Raw genomic sequence first — 11217 nt, 5'->3', positions numbered from 1 at the left:
GTTAGGGTGGTTTCTGCCAGTGCTCCCCACTGTGAGGTTCTTCCTTTTCCCTTTATATTACTACCCTGTGGCCCCCCTTCGCTCCCTGCATGGACTCCAGCACCCCACACCGGGAACGGATGGCCTCCTCAGGCCATTAGGGTTCCAGCACTCCACGCCCAGTCTTCTCTGCACACAGATGCCTGTCCTCACCCTGCTCTGGCTCTGACACTGAGTTTTCCCCCTTCACGGAGGTCCTTGTCACCCACTTGCTTCCCACATCCTACAGCAGGTGCCCATTTCACCGATGGCCACTCTCTGTTTGGGGCTGGACATCTCATGCCGGGTCTTTTTCCCCTGCCTGCTCACACAGCTCAGGCCGACCCCCTGCACCTACTTGGCGTCCGATTGCCCAAATCCTGGCTCTTCAGGGACACCCCTCTCCCTCTGCTCTGGCTCTCACTTCTTCCTCCAGGCTGTCTCTTCATGTACCTTGCTCTACCCCTTTTACAGGCATGGGGACTGACCTGCTCAGGAAGCTGGGGGGGGGGTGCGGGGGACGAAAGAGCAGAAGTAGAGTTCTACCCACTTAGGACCTTCTTAGAACCCCTTAGAACCTTAGAACCCTTCTTAGGACCCACTCAGAACCCCTACGATACTTTCTTTCATTCAAAAAAAGCATTTACTGAGCCCTAACCCTGGTGCCAGGCACTGTACCGGACGCTGAAGATACAGGGACAGGTGAGACCACCCCTTCATGGAGCTTTCGTCCTGCGTAGTTAGGAAAACAAGCAAGTGAATAGGGGCTAAGTGTTGAGTGCTCTGATGACAGACCGGCAGTCAGGAGAGCATGAAGGGAGGCGGGAAAGGAGGAGAAAGAGTTAGGTGAGGGCCTTTCCAGCTACTCATCCAATATACACTGATGGAGCAATTCCTATGCGCAGCCACGGTCCTGGACACTGGGACTACAGTTAGAAGCTACACAGAACTTGGCCCTCACGTAGTTTACATTCTGGTGGGGGAGACAGCTCATGAGCAAACTCAGTAAGCTAAATGTCTAGGACATCATTTGGTTTTAAGCACTATGGAGAAAAATAAAGCAGGGGTGGGGAGAGAGAGCCAGAGCGAGGGGCCAGGGACATTAGCAGGTGGGGGGTGGTGGTCACAGTTTAAGTAGGGTGAGCAGAAGAGGCCTCACTGATAAGATGGCTATTTGTTTCCCTTATTGAAGTAAGTGCAAGAATAAGCCACGCCTGTGTGGGATGCCACATTTCAACCAGGGGGAAGGGCGAGCATCAAAGCCATGAGGCAGGAGTGAGACAGAACAAGGTTACCATGCCAGAACAGAGAAAGGAGGGGCAGTGGGGAATTAGGGCAGAAGCTCAGAGGGAGCCAGCACACTTAAGGATGTGTAGGCCCACATAAAGGCTCTGTATTTTATTCTATTTTGAAGAGAAGAGAAAGCCATTGGAGAGTTTGGAGAAGAGTGGCAAGGTCTGCTTATGTTTGAGAAGAACCAGAAGAGCAGCTGTGCGGAAGATCGACCGGAGACATGGAGGGCAAGTGTGGGGGCACGGAGAGTGGTTCGAAGTCCACTGCAGGAATCCAGGTGAGAGGCAATGGTAGCCTTCTGCTCTGGTCATAGAGAAAGTGGCTCGGAAAAAGAGCCAGTAGGAGGATTGATAGATCGTATGGGGTTGGGAGAGGGTCAGGTGCTGGACAGGGAGTGAGAGGATTCAGGGATCTCTCTAAGTGACTTTGAAATTTAAACAGGAAAGTGATATGTGCTCTGCATTCTAAACCGATCACTCTAGCCACTGGGCGCAAGATGGGATCAGGGAAGGTCAACGTTGAATGCACGCAGGTAATTGCGGGCCCTTCCAGGAGTCTGTCCAAATGAGCCTGTTCTGGACTAGAAAGATAGCAGGGGAGATGAAGAGAAGCAGAAGGGTGGAGAACACATGACAGATGGGCAATTGATGGCATTAGCTGATGGAATGGATGTGACAGGGGAAGAAAAGAATCAAGAATGACTACCTTCAGCAACTCGTTGGTGCCAATAACTGAGCCAGGAAAGATGAGACGAGACGCAGGTCGGGGTGGAAGGAAATTGAGACTTGTGTTCTAGCAAGGAAACATGTGGAGTTCTGTTAGCTACGCACGTGGTGACATTAAGTAGGCAACCGGACGTACCTCTTGGCAGCTCAGACGGGAGAGCTCCTGCTCTGAACTTTCTCATTGGGAGACTCCCCCCACCCCACTTCCTAATCACACTCTCCCATCCCTTTACCTGTATCAGAATCAACTTGTTTTTCAATTTTATCAAGATCTCCATTTTCATCCCCCATCTTCATCCCCAAGTCTGGCAGCCACCTGCTAACTTCCTGATTTTTTCTCTGGTGCAAACTTAATGATTTGCTTTGTCAAACAGCCCAGTTGAAATTCGCTCTACTTTGTAATTGCTGTCATATCTGTCTTGCTAATGCTCAGTCTTGGACAAACACGGTCATGTTTTCTTTTTCTGTTCCTAGTCCTTTTATGGGTTCATAACCTGGGGTCCAGAGATGGACTTCAAGAATCCTTTGACCTGTATCAGAATTTTCCATATATGTATGTATGTGCATTTATTTGGGCAGACAGCCCATTGTGTTTACATTTTCAAAAGGATTTGGGACCTTAAAAAAGTTTGGGAATGATTGCATTAAATGATACTGGCAAATATTAAAAACAAACAACAGTAACTAACCTAATAATAATAATAATTCATGTTATGGGAGATTGGTTGGCCCCTTAATGTCACTTGGTGATGCTTTTTACTCTTCACTCCTGTTAAAAATTCGGGGGTAGGATAAGTTTGAGGGTAGAAATACTCCCCAAATTATACTGGGAGTTGATTCCTTCACTTATAGACACTTCTCAAGGCATATTGGGTATTCATCGAAGCAGGGTAGAACAGAAGGACCCTGGAGTCAGGAGGCCCAAGGGCTAGGTCCCTCTCTGCCTAAAAACGAGTAGTGGGGGCACCTGGGTGGCTCAGTGGGCTAAGCCTCCGCCTTCAGTTTGGGTCATGGTTCCGGGGTCCTGGGATGGAGCCCTACACGGGCTCTCTGCTCAGCAGGGAGCCTGCTTCCTCCCTCTCTCCCTGCCTGCCTCTCTGTCTACTTGTGCTCTCTATCTCTGTCAAATAAATAAATAAAATCTTCAAAAAAAAAATAAATGAGTAGTGTGTCTTTTGGTAAATCACCTAACCATCTCTAGGCCTCAGTTTCTTCATCTATAAATAGAGTTCATAATATCTCTCCACATCTTAAGGGTTAAAATGGTAATCAACATATGTAAATGCATTTTGTGCACATCTAAACTCCAAACCACATGCTGAAAATGAGAAATGGCTGAATTTTCAAAAGTATGGCATCTCCTCCTTTGAAACAAATTGAGAGGAAGGGTCACCAGGGCAAATGCCTGGAAGCAATATGAAGTGGACAGAGATTTCATAATTAGCCATTGATTCAGTGTGTTTTGCAGTAAACATACTCCTGGAAATATTTTGAAAATCTTCAGCTGTAAATCTCCAGGCACTGAGCTGAGCCAAACAGGGAGGGGTTCTCCTTGGGTGGAATGATGAAATTCAGGATGTGTTTTTTTGGCCCCCATCCCCCATCTCCACCCCCCCCCCAAACACACACACCATCCCCACCCCCTGTCCCCTGCTGGCGGTCAGGTCAGCGAGTACCTCACTCAGCAGAAATCTGGGAATGTGGAACAGCCCAAGGGCAGAAAGGGGCTGAGAGAAGACAAGACAAGCAATCATTCCTGCCAATTTCCCCTCCCCTTGCTTCTTGCCAAAAAGAAGTCTCGTCTCCACCTGGCTCTCTCCCTCCCTGTCGACTTCCTTTCTACCAGGGAGCTTTACAGTTACTTAAGAATTCTTGAAGAGTTTTCCCAGACCCCGGTGAAGGAATTTTTTTGTGGTGTCATTCCAGGCACCCCAACAAGCAGTGGAAGCAATCTTGTCTCGGCACATGGGAAAGCCAGCCCCATATTTGCCTCCCCGTCTTCCTGCTCTGAAGTTCAGCCTAGGTGACAGAAAAGAGAGCTGCAAGTATTCAAAGTTCCAGTCCAATCTTTTCTCAGAATCCTGAGTCACTGGGGTGATTGGCTTAGCTAAAGACTAAAAGTCGAAGTGTTGGCTTCTTGTTGAATCCTTGTGGTTAATAATTCTTCAAAAACAGATAATCCTAAGTAGTCCATATATCAACCATCACCGAGATCGTGGTGTCAGATAGTGGTGCTCCATGCAGGGTGCACGCTGGAAGCTACTGAAGGAGTTGAGTATTGGAATCAACTAGGACCCAACCTTAGACAGTATGATCCACTTGGTGAGAGGGTGAAGGATGGGTGAGGGGGAGGGCATTAATGTATTTTTGAAAACTCCCCGGAGAAAACAGTCTAGCAGTTCCTTAAATGATCAAGTATAGAATTACCGTAGACCCCAGCAATTCCACTCTGAGACGCACACCCCAGAGAAGTGAAAATATTTACCCACACAAACGCTTGTACATAAATGGTTTAGAGCGGCATTATTCATAATAGCCAACGGCGGAAACAACCACATGTTTATCAGTGAACACAGAGATAAGCAAACTGTAATGTAATGTATTCATACAATGAAATATGATTTGGCCATAAAAAATGAAATGAAGGACAGACACATGCTACAGTTTGGATAAACCTTGAAAACATTAAGTTAAATGAAAGGGGCCTATCACAAAAGGCCAAATATTATATGATTCCTTTCATAGGAAAGACTGGAATAGGAAAATCTGTAGAGATAACAGGTAGATTAGTGATTGCCTAGGGCTGGAGGTGGAGGATGCGGGGGCGATCACAGGGTGGCAGCTCATGGGGATGGGACTTCTTTAAAATTTTTTTATTATTGAAGTGTAATCGACATAGAATGTTATATTAGTTTCAGGTGTACAACTTAGGATCGACAATTCTATACACTGCTCCTCTCACCAGGGTAAGGGTAGTCACCGTCAGTCACCATATTGTAACGATGTTTACAGTATTATTGACAATATTCCCTATGTTGTACTTTTCATCTCTGTGACTTATTTATTTTATAACTGGAAGTTTGTGTCTCTTAATCCCCTTCATCTATGTCACCCATCCTCCGAACCACCTCCCCTCTGGCAGCCAGTATGCTCTCTGTGTTCAAGAATCTGTTTGGTTTTTTGTATATTTGTACACTTGTTTTACTTTTTAGATGCCACATATAAGTGAAACCATATAGTACTGGTCTTTACCTGATTTATTTCATTTAGCATAATGCCCTCTAGGTCCATCCGTGTTGCTGGAAAAAGCAAGAGCTCCTTCTTTTTCAGTACTGAGTAATATTCATCTCTGTGTGTGTGTGTGTGTGTGTGTTTGCGCGCGCGCACGCGCGCACCGCACCTTTTTATACACTCATGTATTGATGGACACCTGGGCTGCTTCCGTATCTTGGCTCTTGTAAATAATGCTGTTTATAAACATAGGGGTGCACGTATTTTTTTAAATTAGTGTTTTTGCTTTCTTTGGGTAAATACCCAATAGCAGAATTACTGCATCATGTGGAATTTCTATTTTTAATTTTTTAAGGAACTTCCATACTGTTTTCCATAGTTAGTTGCATCAGTTCACATTCTCAGCAACAGTGCATGAAAGTTCCCTTTTCTTCTCCTCGCCAACCCTTGCTATTCCTTTTATGTTGGATACTAGCCATTCTGACTGGTGTGAGGTGATACCTCATAGATTTGATTTGATTTTCCCCAATGATGAGTGATGCTGAGCATCTTTTCATGAGTCTGTTGCCATCTGGACGTCTTCTTTGGGAAAATGTCTATTCAGGTCCTTGACCCATTATTTTAAAATCAATTTTTTTTCCATGTTCTTCATATGTTTTGGATTTTAACCTTTATTACATATATCGTTTGCAAATATCTTTTCCCATTCACTTGATTGTGTTTTTGTTTTGTTAGCCGTTTCCTTTGCTGTGCAGAAGCTTTTTCTTTTGATTTGATCCTAATACTTTCGTTTCCCTTTCCTTGAGGAGGCATGTCCATAAATGGGTTGCTAAGGCCAATGATCCAGGGAGATGACTGCTTATGTTTTCTTTCACGAGTTTTATGGCTTTAGGTATCACTTGAGGTCCTTCATCCATTTGAGTTTGTTGTGTGTGTGGTGTAAAACAGTGGTCCGGTTTCGTTCTTCTGCGTGCTGCTGTCCAGTTTTCCCAGCACCGTTTATTGAAGAGGCTGTGGTTTCTCTATTGTGTGTTCTTTCTTCCTTTGTCATAGGTTAATTGACCGTACAGGTGTGAGCTTATTTCTGGGTATGGGATTTATTTTTGAGGTGATGAAAATGTTCTAAAATTGACCGCGGTGATGGTCTCAGGTATCTGTGGATAGATTAAAGTCAGTGCAACAGGTGAATTGTATGTGTGAGTCACGTCTCAGTGAAGCTGTTTATTTTTTAAAAGATATTATTTATTCATTTTAGAGAGAGAGCGCATGCAAGCAGGGGGAGGGGCAGATGGCGAGGGAGAGAGAATCCTAAGCAAACGCCCCTCTGAGCATGGAGCCTGACACGGGACTCGAACTCACGACCCTGACATCATGCCCTGAGCCGACACCAGGAGCAAGACCCTCAACCGACTGAGCCACCCAGGTGCCCCCACAGGAAAGCCGTCTAAAAGAGAGAGTGAGGGGAAAGATACTCCCCAGGTGATTTTAACGTGCTGCTGAGGTTGCGAACCACTAACGTGGTTGAAGGAACACGCCCTTGAAGTTAGACAGACTGGAAAAAAACCGATCATGTCATCAGGTGACCCAGCTGTGGCTCTCTCTCAGCCTCATTTTCCTCATCTGGAGAAGGAAGATAGTCATTTCTGTCCCATAGGCTTGGCAAGAGGATTTAGTGTGGAAAACAAATGAAGGTATGTGTAGACCCCACCCCTTTGCAAGCCTGTACTCCATTCAAGGAAGCTGTTGCCAGCATTGTTTTTCCCTTCTGCCTCAAGGCTCAGCAGGCCAGCATTAGCCACAGCAGCTCTGAGGGCGCAGGCTGGGTCAGGGCGATTTGAAGAGTGGAGACCAAGCCAAATGCATTATCTGAACGTAGGCTCAATAAACGTCCCCTGTGCTGGTAATCATTATTTTGGCCCCATCACAAAGCCCACAGTATTCCCATGAGTAAGACTGCAGCGTCATTGTTCACTAAGATATGTTTATTTTTTTTCGCCTTTGAAGCTCATGGAGGAAAGACCAAACACAGGCCCGCAGTGGGATCTACTGGTATTCCCTTGCCTTTCATAACACATTTGCCATCAAACTGTGTCACATCTCCGGCTGGAAGTTGCCTCTCTGAGCGGTCCGCTCGCATCTGTCACCACTGACCCTTCCCTAGAGTGGGCATCTAAGGCCTCTTGCATAATGATTGCAAACATCCTCCATAACCACCTCCACCCCTTTGACCTCTGGCTCCTCCAGCTGCAGCCACAGTGATCTTTGAAACGTGCCCTTCTGATGGAATCTGGTTTGTTTAAAGAACTTTCAGTGGTTAAAAACTTTTCAACAGTTTCCTATCACTCTACAGTCCAACTTCTCTCTAATCTTCAGCCTTATCTCTTGCTACCTGCTGCCTTTAAAGCATCTTTTTTTTTAAAAAAAAAAAAGATTTTATTTGTTTATTTAGAGAATGAGAGGGTGCATGAAGGAAAGGGCAGAAAGAGAAGGGGAGAGAATCCGAAGCAGACTCTGAACTGAGCACAGAGCCCAATGTGGGGCTCGATCCCAGGACCTCGATCATGACCTAAGCCGATATCAGGAGCTGGGCGCTAAACCAACTCAGACACCCAGGCACCCCGTAAATCTCCTTTACAGTTGTCTGTTTCTCACCAAATCCAGCTGCCATGTTTAGTCTGGACTCTCGCACAGCCTGCTAATGGGTTTTGGCTTCAACCATGCTCCCTTTCAATCCACCTTCCCCAGGGCAGCGAGCATGACTCCTTTGCCCAAGACCCTTTCATGCCTCAAGATAAAGATGAAGCTTCCTAGAAGTGCCACAAGACCTTCATGTCTCCTCCCTGTAGATGCCCGGACAACTGTCATCTTCCATAAGGATCACTTTGTCCGAGCCCCAGACCTCTGCGAACATTCCCACCTTCTCCGGGAGGTTCCCGGAGTTCTCTGGCCTTGTATGTCCAAATGCCCTGGAAGCTTGAACGGTTGAAAGGATACCTCCTTCAGGACCTCTGCCCCAGCTCACCCAAGGACAGTGCTATCTGGCTTTTTAGAACCATCATATTCTACATCGTTTCCGTCTGTACCTGGCCAGCGTCTTCTTGAATGTACCATCATGTCTAGGAGGCATCTCTCTACCTCAGCTGTCAGACCGTGGAGCTTTAACCATAAGTTGCTAACTGAGGCACAAACAAGAGAGGGGGGGACCAGAGAGACCCCTGCCCGTGCTTGGATAGGATGGCTGTGCCTGGGGGACAGGGTAATGATCCCATGTGTTGATGCTGTGTGGATTAGAGGAGCTGTCAGAGGCTTGAAGAATGGGATGGAACTTCTCGGCAAGGGACCAGCTCCAACTAGAAGTGTGTTGGAAAGGTGTGCTGGGTGTGAATGTGTGTGCGTGTGTGGGACCGCGGGCATGAATGCTTATTTTCTACAGGTAGAAGTGTGAGAGTGTGTGTGTGTGTGTGTGTGTGCGTGATTGTTTAGAACTACATGAATAGACATGCATGCACCTGGGTATGATTGTGAAGATATTAAACATGGTTATATGTGTGTGCATAGTTGGGGGACAGGGAGGGTCTTAGCTCCAGCCCAAGCTGTGTTCATACGTGCCTGGGCATGGCCGCGAAACTGGTGAGGCGAGCCTGTCAAAAATGTCTTTGTACTAAAGGACTAAGGAGCCTCTTGGGAGAGAATTAATTCTAGGGAAAGAAAGAGTTGGGTCTACAGAATTGCCCCAGTCTGAGAGCTTTAGTGGCGGGTGGGAAGGGACAATTCGGAGTAGAGCGCAGTGATTGAAATTGTCTCTAGGCCAACCTCCAGGGATTCGACGTCTGAGCCTTATGGGAACGCAAGAAGGTATAGTCAATAAAAATGCAAAGTGCTGTTTTACAGTAACATTTTGTTATTAAAGCACAAGTATGATTGCTTTGGGACTTAAGTAGTTCACTTACATATTCAGTCAACAAGTATCTATCTCATACCTGTTCTGTCCCAGACAGTGTGCTAAGGACTGGGGCGACAGCAGTGAATAAAGCAGACAGAGCTCACATTCAAGTGTAGCCTGAAAAGGAGAGAGACGTTTTCTACCAAATCATACCAAACAGCATACACTTAGACAATTACAGGCAGAGTTGCAGCCAGTCTGTAATGTATCTTTGTCTGAATTAGAAAATGGCACCTGCTCTAGGTAGCCCTAAAACTTACCCTCTCTGAGCAGGTGAATTCGAAAGAGGCATCCAATCCCTTTCCCTGGGACAGATTCAACAGCACAGGCATACTGTATGGCAAGGGAACACAGGCTGGATTTTAGACTCCTCCTTGGTGTCTCCGTTAGGCATCTCTTGTACAATGTACAACATGTACAACTGTCCACGGTGGCCTTGCTGTAAGGTTCCAATGTGTCAACGGTTGCTCTGGGCTCAAGATAGTGGTACCCAGCACTAATTGTGGGGGTATCTAAGAAAAACTACTACCAGGAGAAATTATTACCCCATGAAAGTAGCAGCTGTCCCCAGTGTGGGTTGTGGAAGCCAGTGGAGGCATCTGGTACCCAGTGGATGTGATAGAGTACTTTCCAAGCTCAGTGTTACAGAGCACAAGTGTCATCTTGGTAAAGAAAATATATGATTTCTTAGTGATTCTTAGATCACACAAGACCACCCAGAGGATAGAAGCTGGAGCAGAAGAATGGGAAAAAGAAAACACAATAGCCATGTGGATACTGACAGTACTTATTCATGAGCACATATGTGATTCACCCTGGAGACAACTCAAAAAAGTGTGCGGTGGTAGGAGCCCTTCAAGGGGCTGAAACAGGGGGCAAGAGTGAGGAGAATGTGTGTGTGTGTGTGTGTGTGTGTGTGCACGTGTCCACACACAGCCTGGGAGCTCGTCTCCACATCTCATAAACAGCATAGAGTCAAGATGTGTAACCATAGCTTCCCTGCCTCTCCACGAGGCGGGGGGCTCTTCCCTTCAGTAAAAGAACATCCATTTGTTTAGCTAGGCAGAAAGGGTTTTCTTCAATATCGGTTGGACCATTGAATTTAGGTCCACAAAACTCAAAGTGCTATTGACAGCAACATAAGGGTATCTTTATATCTAGTCTTAGGGCTTTTCTCAGATTTAATGAGTTCTTTGTATAAGAAGAGTATCAATCGGGCGCCTGGGTGGCTCAGTGGGTTGGGCCGCTGCCTTCGGCTCAGGTCATGATCCCAGGGTCCTGGGATCGAGTCCCGCATCAGGCTCCCTGCTCAGCAGAGAGCCTGCTTCCCCCTCTCTCTCTGCCTGCCTCTCTGCCTACTTGTGATCTCTCTGTGTCAAATAAATAAATAAGATCTTTAAAAAAAAAAAGGAGTATCAATCATTTAAAGAATTGTTGTATATTTACAGTTTATCCTAATGTGCTGCTTTGTAAAGAATTTTTTTCTGATTATAAAAGATATATGCTAGCCTAAAGAATATATAAATTTCAAAAATTCATAAAGGAAATAAAAATAAGCCACAATCCCACTTTATATATATATATATATGCTAATTTGTATATATTCATATATATCCATTAGTGTTTTGATATACTTCCATATATGTGTGTCTATGTCTACATATATTCAAACATTTATATATGTTAGGATTATGGTGTTCTATACAATTTGATGGTCTGATTTTATCACTTATTTTTATATCAAGAACATTTCCCCATATCATTATATATTCTATAAAGATATATTTCTTAATAAAGGACTGTGTAGTATTTTATTTTATGGATGTACCATAAAGGTTTTTTGCTATCATAAATAACATTTCAATAAATATCTTTTTTTAAAAGATCTTATTTACTTGAGAGAGAGAGAGCGAGGCGGGGGGGCAGAGGGCGAAGGAGAATCAGATTCCCTCTCAAATATACATTTTTAGTGGCGGGGGGGTGAGAGGTTGGGGTACCAGGTGGTGG

The sequence above is a fragment of the Neovison vison genome, chromosome X (genome assembly GCF_020171115.1).
Source record: "Neovison vison isolate M4711 chromosome X, ASM_NN_V1, whole genome shotgun sequence".
NCBI lineage: Eukaryota > Metazoa > Chordata > Mammalia > Carnivora > Mustelidae > Neogale > Neogale vison.
This window is presented reverse-complemented; position numbering follows the sequence as displayed.